This window comes from Trichosurus vulpecula, chromosome 9 (genome assembly GCF_011100635.1).
Source record: "Trichosurus vulpecula isolate mTriVul1 chromosome 9, mTriVul1.pri, whole genome shotgun sequence".
NCBI lineage: Eukaryota > Metazoa > Chordata > Mammalia > Diprotodontia > Phalangeridae > Trichosurus > Trichosurus vulpecula.
In genome coordinates this window covers 85498089-85507443 of record NC_050581.1, presented here as the reverse complement: position 1 = coordinate 85507443, position 9355 = coordinate 85498089, and positions in this window count along the sequence as shown.

The window sequence follows — 9355 nt, the reverse complement described above, 5'->3', positions numbered from 1 at the left end:
GTAAAAGCAGTATATATAAATGTGTCTCATGGCAAAAATAGAATACATAGACACATATATATGAAGATGTAATATATTATATTTGTGTGTGTGCATACACACTTGGGACCTCTCCAATCCTCATAAAAAAAAACACAGGGTATGGACAACATTTCAGTGGAAGTTGATATTTTGGGATAACAAGCTAGCTAAATGCAGACAGTCAATCGTGAGAGAAGGCCACTAAGTAAAAAAAAAGAATTAATCACAGCAACTCATGAAGAGGGTTTACTACATAATAGAGGGATTTTGTTTGCCATTGATAGTGCTCTCAGATGACTCCTGAAAGTTCATCTAAACCATATCTTCATTTTTATATTTTAATTCTTAACAAAGAAGAATAGAATATTAGAATAGCAAATAACAATACCTGAAATACTATGAGTTCTTCATCTCCACCCAATTTAGACCTTTTCCAAAACCAGCTTTATACATAAGTAGAGTAGGTGACCACCTACATTTTATGATTTATGAGAAGATGCTCTTCTTTGATTCAAAAATACTTCCCCCATAATGACTGAAATTTTTTGTTTTATTTCACTTTTTTACCTGCTTGAAATCAGCAATAATCATGCCACAGTTAGATGTAATTCCACTCACTGCTAGATTCATTTGTACAGACAGGTAGTCTCTTCTTAAATGTAAATGCTTTTGGGATAATGGTTATCTACATTCAAATCTTAACTTGAAATAGTTTAGTCAGATTGCTTCCTGACTAAAGGAAATAATAGGAAGCTAAGTCTGCGCACCCAGTGAATGGGGGTTTGGGGAAAGGAAAGACTAATAAGGTACTTGGCAGAGAGCAGAAGGCTTTGGGACAGAGAGCCGCTCTGAGAGAGAGAGTATAGAAAGGGGAATGGGAGAACATATTATTACTGCTTTGAAATTTTCCCCGACCATTACATCCCTCAAAATAAACATGCTTAAGATTAGACCAGCAGACCTACTGTCTCCTTCTCCACTATCTTCCTTCCCTTGTATTCCTTGAGATAATACATTTCAAGATTTTTTTTAAAGTGCATTGTAACCAGATGTATAGTATCTGCAGTCTATCAGTGAAGACATTGAATAGCTAATGACCAATATTGTTACTCTTGGTATGCTTCCAAACTTTGGATGAAGCTCAAGCTAACAAATCTGTCTCTACACCGCTTCTTCTGAAGCAATCTAGTATCTGACATAGAGTAAGTGTTTAATAAACTCCTAGGTGTGTCCCCCAAAGGACAGCTACCCCAGGTTCAAAGTACTCTGTGGGACCACACTGGTGCTATCACCTTTAACAATAGCCAGTTGATAAAATTAGTTTAAAAGAAAGGCATAGTAAGAACTGTAGTGAATAAAATGTTATTCCCCTAAACCTGAGGAGCATTCTCCCACAAATATACACAATATTATTGGAAAGGGTGGGCATACAAATAAAGTACACTAGTAGAGAGGCACATTTGAAGAAAACATAAAGCCTAAGTAACTCACACTTCACTATTGTAAGGCCTCCATGTCTTTTCTCTTCTTAAGGTTCCCCTGAGATCAGATCAGAGTATATGTTGGGTGATATTCCCTCAGCCTTTTCTGTAGCTCAGTTTGACTATAGCTGGGTGTTTTAGGCCTTCCGTCTGCTGGGTGTAATGTTTCTTATTGGATGAGTTGTGGATGATCCTATTGCATGAGTATGCCATTGAGGAATCAAGAGAAGCATGAAAAGGTAAACAGGAAAGAGAAATCATAAGGGACTTACTAAAGTTGAACTGTTTTGTTGACATTCCTACATGGAAAGATGATATTTATAACTCATGAAACCTTTCTCAATGTTAGGGTAGTTGAAGGGAATATATAGACAGAGGGCACAGGGTGAGTTGAATATGAAGGGATGATATCTAAAAAATAAAATAAAATTAAGGGGTGAGAGAGAGGATTATATTGGGAGAAGGAGAAAGGGAGAGATAGAATGGGGTAAATTATCTCACCTGAAAGTGGCAAGAAAAAGCAGTTCTACTGGAAGGGAAGAGGGGGCAGGTGAAAGGGAATGAGTGAATCTTGCTCTCATCAGATTTGACTTAAGGAGGGAATAACATACACACTCAATTGGGTATCTTACCCTGCCAGAAAGTAGGGGGGAAGGGTATAAGAGAGGGGAGATGATAGAAGGGAGGGCAGATCAGAGGAGGAGGTAATCAAAAGCAAATACTTTTGAAAAGGGACAGAGTTAAGGGAGAAAATTGAATAAAGGGGGACAGTATAGGATGGAGGGAAATATAGTTAGCCTTTCACAACATGATTATTGTGGAAGTGCTTTGCATAATAATACATGTGTGGCCTGTGCTGAATTGCTTGCCTTCTTAAGGAGGGTGGGTGGGGAGGGAAGAAGGGAGAGAATTTGGAACTCAAAGTTCTAAAAACAAATGCTCAAAAAAGTTGTTTTTACATGCAACTGGGAAATAAGATATACAAGCAATGGGGTATAGAAATCTATCTTGCCCTACAAGAAAGTAAGGGGAAAGGGGATGGGGGGGAGTGGGGTGACAGAAGGGAGGGCAAACTGGCGAAAGGGACAATCAGAATATATGCCATCTTGGGGTGGCAGGAGGGTAGAAATGGGGAGAAAATTTGTAACTCAAAATCTTATGGAAGTCAATGTTGAAAACTAAAAGATATTAAAAGAAAGACAATATTAAAAAAAAAGAAAAACACCACTGTCAATAGAAAGGATTAAGAGAGAAAAGTCCCTTTACATATCCCTCTTGGACTCTAAAAGAGACATAAGGGAAAAGGCACACAGTTCACTCTCAAGAGTTGGATTTTTTTCCTCCATAGCTGGTACTCTTCCCACCTGAAGGGATGACTGTCAACTCACAGAGCTTCTCCTATCTCAACTGTCTGCAGACTTGGCTAGTTCACTATTTAAAGGCCACCACAGCATGGCCGATACTTCAGTCAATCAATAGCTGGCTGCCTTATACTTCTATCAAGTATAATTGAAGAACTTTTACATCTGCTAAAGGAAACTTTTCTTTATAGTCTCTTTATATTCTTTTTACTTAGAAAAAGTAAAATTGTTCTCTGTTCAGTTGTTAAATTCTAGTTAGATGAAGCAATGTTCTTTTGGAGCATTCCATAATTAGCTTTTTACATGAAGAAGTGGATACTGCTTGTGTTTGTATTTTTGTTCTTCTGGCACTTGCTAACTGGCAGGCGGCTTTGCATTAAACATTGTCTTTAAAATGTCAGACTTGTGAGTCACAAACAAAAGCTATTATTAAAATGGTCAATTATTTCTGAAAAGCACATTCTGAGAAAGAATTTCATTGTTGGTGAAAAATGACAAATTGACCATTCAGGATCCATGATTTTTAAAATTTTATGTTTTATTATGAACTTAAAACACCCACAGATCTAAAAATTCTCAATATATTTTTAAAAAACAAAAAGTGGACATTATTTATGAAACTATACAATTCTCTTTTATATAGTTTGGATATTTTTCCCACTATACACAGGTTTGTCATTGTTCTGGTTCTGATTATTTCTCTCTGCAGCAGTCCATACAAGTCCTCCCTTGTATCTCTGAAATACACCACTTTCATAATTTCTTACAGTGCAATAATATTCCATCACATACTCCATAATTTGTTCAGCCATTCTCTAATTGATATGCACTCCTTAGTTTCCAGTTCTTTGCAGCAAAAGAAAAATGCTACTATAAATATTTATAATATATTTTGTGCATACATTTTTTTTTGCACATATGGGTTGGCTTCTTTGAGATGTTAGCCCAGTAGAGGCATTACTGGAGCAAATGGCATTATTTATAGTTTGGTGACTTTCTAGAAGGGTTGGATCACTTCCTAGCTCCACCAACAATACCTCAGTATGCCAGTTATGTCTTTTAACAATTTTTGTTTTTCAATTTGTCATCATTGCCACTTTGATGGATATAAGGTAGAATCTTGGAGTTGTTTTTCTTTTTTTTTTATTATGACCATGTTGAGTTTAATATATACTTTCTTTTAAAACAAAGATTACATAAAGAAACACACAGTTTCATGGGCAATCTTTTTGTTTGTTCTTTGTGTAATGAAATGTCTGTGTATGTTGATGATTGTTAGGATCCTAATTTTAAAAAAGAAATTTTATTTTTAAAAGGGTTGCACAGACTTGATACCCCCTCTTTGCCAGCATCTGTCTCTCCACAAATGCTTATAATCAGGCTGCTGATCCCTATGACTATTTTCTTGAAACTGCTTTTTCACAAGTTAAAAACTTTCTCAGCACAAAATTCAATGGGCCTTTTTCAGTCTTTACTGCTACCCCCATCCCACCCCGCTACCTTCCCAGGACCTATTTTGGCATCTAAGATATTGTTGATCATCCCTTCCTACTGGGTCCAGTCTTCTCCTTTGGATTCAAATACGCCCTGTCAAACACACTCACCCTCATTGCTCCAATCAACTATCACCACTACATAGATGGCTTCCACAATACTACCAGCTGCCTTAAGATACCCTTAGAACTGTTCATCATGTGTTTCTCACTTATTAATGATTTATAACATTTTTATATCGTTGTTGATAACTTGCCTTTTTTCCTTTTGTGAATTGCCTGGTCATATCCTTAGACCCAAATGTATTGGAGAATGGCTCCTGTCCTTTTTTGTATCAATTACATATGACTTTTAGGTATCAGACCTCTGTAGGAGAAATTTGCTGCAAAGATTTTTTTCCTGTTAACTATTTTCCCTCTAATTCTAACTATATTGATTTTGTTTATACAAGAACTTTTCTTTTTATCTTCAAAAGGTAATGTTTTATTAATATTCAACATAAATACTTTACAATGTTAGTGAATACAGAATTCCTTTTAAAATCCATTAATTCATAAATGTGCTCAAGTCCATTACATAGGTCTCTAAAAGTAAGTGAGCACATATATGAGAACAAAATGAATGTTTATGTCGTTCTCTTTTCATATGAACCACTTGGAGTTGTCATTAACCTTTTAAGGGGAAAAACATAATCATGCATCACTTAAGTTGCTTTACAGTGAGAGGTCAGCAAACAAATTAGAACTTTAATCAGTCCAGCTTCAAGGAACAAGTACAATACTAAATATTTTATGATCCCTTGGAGCATTTTACAAAGTGATTTAGTAAACCATCTTTAAACCCAATTGCCAAAAATGCAAACCAAAGCAACGACTAACAACAACAGTGCTTTGTTTAAGAAGTATTTTTAAAATCTGGCTTTCCTAATATTCCTAATTGAGAAAACAAAAAAGAAACATCCAAAATATAACCATCAATACAAAACTGCATAGTTCAGCAAATTCATTCCCACATTAACCATGTCCAAAAAAATGGATGTCTCTTTCTTCATTTTAAGTTCATCGACCCTCTGTCAGGAGGTGAGTGGCAGATTTCATCTTCTGTCTTTTGGACTCATGGTGTTGATCAGAGTTCTAACAGCTTTCCGAGTTGCTTTTCTCTATAAAGCTGCTATCTTTGTATAAATCATTTTCCTATTCTGCTCACCTCACTTTGAATCAGTTCATAGGGTCTTTCCCAGTCCATTTCATTGTTACTTATGGTACATAACATTTATATCCCACAAATTGTTTAGCTTTTCCCGGGCCCTCTTTTTTTCCATCTTCTTTCTACTGTACTCTTCTTGGACAATTCTTATCTTCTAGAAGTGCCCCATTGATGATGTTCCCCCAGGTATAGCGGATGAGTCTCTTGGACCCCAATTCCATTTAGCCACTGACAGTAAGATTCACTTTCATACAGAAGTATTTATTTCAAAAGGTATAATAACAAATATAGAAAAATACTCCCAAACACATGGAAGGTATAATTCCTTTCTCCCTTTCCATGATCTCAGTCTTTGGGGAGGAGAAGAGAATTAAATTCATCAGTTAGTTTGGTTCCAATAGAGCCTAGTCCCATTTCTAAGTCCAACACCCCTTGGGCTTAAATCCCAGGCCTGATTTCTCAGGGTTTCCATGTTGAGCTTGATTAGATTCACCATCTTTCCTGCAATCCTGGCTCCAAGGTCACATATGGCTTGAACTCCTAGGTCCTATGAGGATCACTCTGGGCACCTGAAACTGAGGCGGACAGACAATAAAAAATAGAAACAAACTCTGCTCATTTCTCAGGAACCAGGGTAAGAGAAAGAGAGAGGGGAAAAGGGGAGAGAGAGAGAGAGAGAGAGAGAGAGAGAGAACAGAACAGAAGAACAGAGCTGGCAAAAGAATGTGGTAGCAGAGAAATGATCTCACCAGTTTTAAAGAGACAGACAGCTAATCAAAAGAGGCTACCCCCCACCCATGTGGTAGGAAGCGCAGAGGCCTCCATAGTAGGCTGATATCTTAGATCCAGAGGCTAAAATAGAAATTGAAGTAATTCATCCCTTAACGTCCTGAAAGAGATTCTAATATGAAAACTCTCAGGAATATTATAGCTAAATTCAAACCTCCCATATCAAGGATACTACAAGTATCCAGAAAGAAGCAGTTCAAATATCATGGAGCCACCAGTTAGGATCACACAAGATTAGCAGCTTCTACATCAAAGGACAGGAGGGCTTGGAATATAATATTCTGAGTTAGGATGTCAAGCAAGAAAAATTTACACAGCAAAACTGACTATAATCCTTTAGGGAGAAAATGGATGTTTAAAGAAATAAAGAACTTTGAAGCATTCTTGATGAAAAGATCAAAGTTAAATAGAAAATTTCACTTTCAGATATAAGACTCAAGAGAAGCATAAAAAGATAAACATGAAAGAAAAATCATAAGAGATTCAATAAGACTAAACTGTTCACATTCCTACAGGGGAAGATGATAGATGTAACTCCTAAGAACTTTATAATTATTAAGGCAGTTAGAAGGAGTCTACATAGACAGAGGACACAAGTCTGAGTTTAGGTTGGGATGATCTCCCCCCAAAATAAGCAAATAAAGGAGTGATAATGAAAGATGTACTGGGAGAAGGGAAAAGGAAGAGGTAGAATGGGGGAAGTTATATCACATAAAAGAGGCATGCAAGGAAGAACTTTTATACTGGAGAGGAAATTAAGGTGGAGTGGGCAATAATTGGGCACTTTCATCCGAATTTATTCCAAGAAGGAAGAATGTATATACACATTCAGCTGATTATAGAAATCTATCTAATCCAATAGGGAAATGGGGGATATAGGGGAAATAGAGATATAGTGGCTAGGGCGAGGGTGGGGTGACAAAAGGGAGAGCAGATTAAAGGAGGCAGTTGTGAGAAACAAAACAAATTTTTGAGGGTGGATAGGATAAAAAGAAAGAAAGAAAGATGAACACAAGAAAATAGGACAGAGGGAGATAGTAATCTAACTGTGAATTTGAGTGGGATAAACTTACCCATAAAACAAGTGGATTAGAAAAGCAGAATGGATTAGAAACAAAAATTCACTTGATTTGATTTCCATGCTGGACCTGACACAGTTGAAACAGAGAGATGTACATAGAGTTAAAATAAAGGACTAAAATAAAGAATCTATTATGCTTCAGCTGAAATAAAAAGTCAGGGGTAGCAATCATGATCTCAGACAAAAGCCAAAAGAGATCTAATTAGAAGAGATAATCAGGGAAACTTCATTTTGCTAAAAGGGAACACAGACAATGAAGGAATAGAAAAATATTTTCAGCAAGCTTCTCTGATAAAGACCTCATTTTTCAAATATATAGGGAACTGATTCAAATTTATCAAAATAAGAGCCATTCCCTAAATGATAAGTGGTCAAAGGATATGAACTGGCAGTTTTCAGAAAAAGAAATCAAAGCTATCTATAGTCATATGAAAAAATGCTCTAAACCATTACTGATTAGAAAAGTGCAAATTAAAACAACTGAAGTACCCCCTTACACCTATCAGAAATGATAAATGTTGGAGGGGATGAGGGAAAATGGGCACACTAACGCACTGTTGGTAGAGTTGTGAATTAATCCAACCATTCTGGAGAACAATTTGGACCTATGCCCAAAGCACTATAAAACTGTGTAAACCCTTTGACCCAGTAATACTGCAATACGGTATTAGGTCTGTACCCCAAAGAGATCAAAGAAAAAGGAAAAGGGCCTATATGTACACAAATATTTATAGCAGCTCTTTTTGTGGTGGCAAAGAATTGAGGGGATGCTCATCAATTGAGGAATGGCTAAACAAGTTGTGGCATATGATTATAATAGAGTACTATTTTGCTATAAGAAATGAAAAGTGAGCTGATTTTTAAAAAAAAACCTATAAAAATTGATGCAAAGTGAAGTGAGCAGAACCAGGAGAACATTGTACACAGTAACAACAATATTATAAGGATGAACTACTGCAAAAGACATAGCTACTCTGGTCAAGACAATGATCCAAAACAATTCCAAAGGACTTGTGATAAAAAAAAATGCTATCCACCTCCAGGGAGAGAACTGATAAACTCTGAGTACAAATTGAAGTGTAATTTTCTTACTTTTTTTTTTTTGCTTTTTATTTGTTGTGATATGGCTAATGTAGAAATATGTTTTGCGTGATTTCATATATATGTAATTGATATATTGCTTGCCTTCTCAGTGGGTGGGGTAGGGGTTGGAGGGAGGGAGATAATTTGGAAATAAAAATTTAAAAAGAAAAAAGTTTAAATAAATAATAAATTAAAAAAATATTAAAAAAAGAAAATCACTTTGATAGCAGGGTTCAGGGTAGACTAGAGTGGTGAGAGATTTGAGACAGGGAAATTAATTAGGAAGCCATTCCAAAAAGCCAGGCAAAAGATGATAAAGATGCAAATGAACTAAGGTGGTAGCTGTCTAATCTGAGAGTTGGGGCAGATGTGAGAGATGTTGAGGAGATAGAAATGTTAAGACTTGGTAACTAATTAGATATGTGGGTTGAGGGAGAATGGGTCAAGGGTAATACCAAGATCAAAAACCTTTATTATTACCTTGTTACATAGAACAACACCTTTATCAACATATCAGCATGTAAAAACAAGTGTAATGTTAGCAAAGAAATTTAGTTTCATTCACTGGAATATATGCTTTGGTAGAAGGAAAATGAATCACTGAAATATATGTTTTGGAACAGGATAGTTCACCATAGGAAAAAAAAAATACCTCTTCATTTTTTTTTAAGAGGGGGGAAGGCAGGGCAATTGGGGTTAAGTGCCCAAGGTCATACAGCTAGTAAATGTGTCAAATGTCTGAGGTCGGATTTGAATTCAGGTCCTCCTGACTCCAGGGCCAGTGCCCTACTTACTGCGCCACCTAGCTGCCACCTAGCTGCCCACTCTTCATTTTTACT